This window comes from Cyprinodon variegatus, unplaced genomic scaffold (assembly GCF_000732505.1).
Source record: "Cyprinodon variegatus isolate N-32 unplaced genomic scaffold, C_variegatus-1.0 Scaffold141, whole genome shotgun sequence".
NCBI classification, from domain to species: domain Eukaryota; kingdom Metazoa; phylum Chordata; class Actinopteri; order Cyprinodontiformes; family Cyprinodontidae; genus Cyprinodon; species Cyprinodon variegatus.
In genome coordinates this window covers 1,374,852-1,375,188 of record NW_015150594.1, presented here as the reverse complement: position 1 = coordinate 1,375,188, position 337 = coordinate 1,374,852, and positions in this window count along the sequence as shown.

The following is a 337-nucleotide window of genomic DNA, read 5'->3' as shown; positions in this document are numbered from 1 at the left end:
GATAGATAGATAGATAGATAGATAGATAGATAGATAGATAGATAGATAGATAGATAGATAGATAGATTGATTGATTGATTTAAAACGTGCACTTTCATTTCAGCCTAAGGACACAGATATCAGGAGAAATCCATAGGAGGACGTTGGCAGTTTCAGCAGGGGGCGTCATTCTGCAGTTGCTGCACATTGGAATTCTGCACATCTGTGCACTAAGCCAGCAGGTTTGGAGGGAATTTGAATATTTCCATACAAATGGATAATCAAAGTACCATCATAAAAATAAGAAAAACAAACTATGAGATCAATTTTCCCCAAAGGATGCATGTCTGTTTTGTTG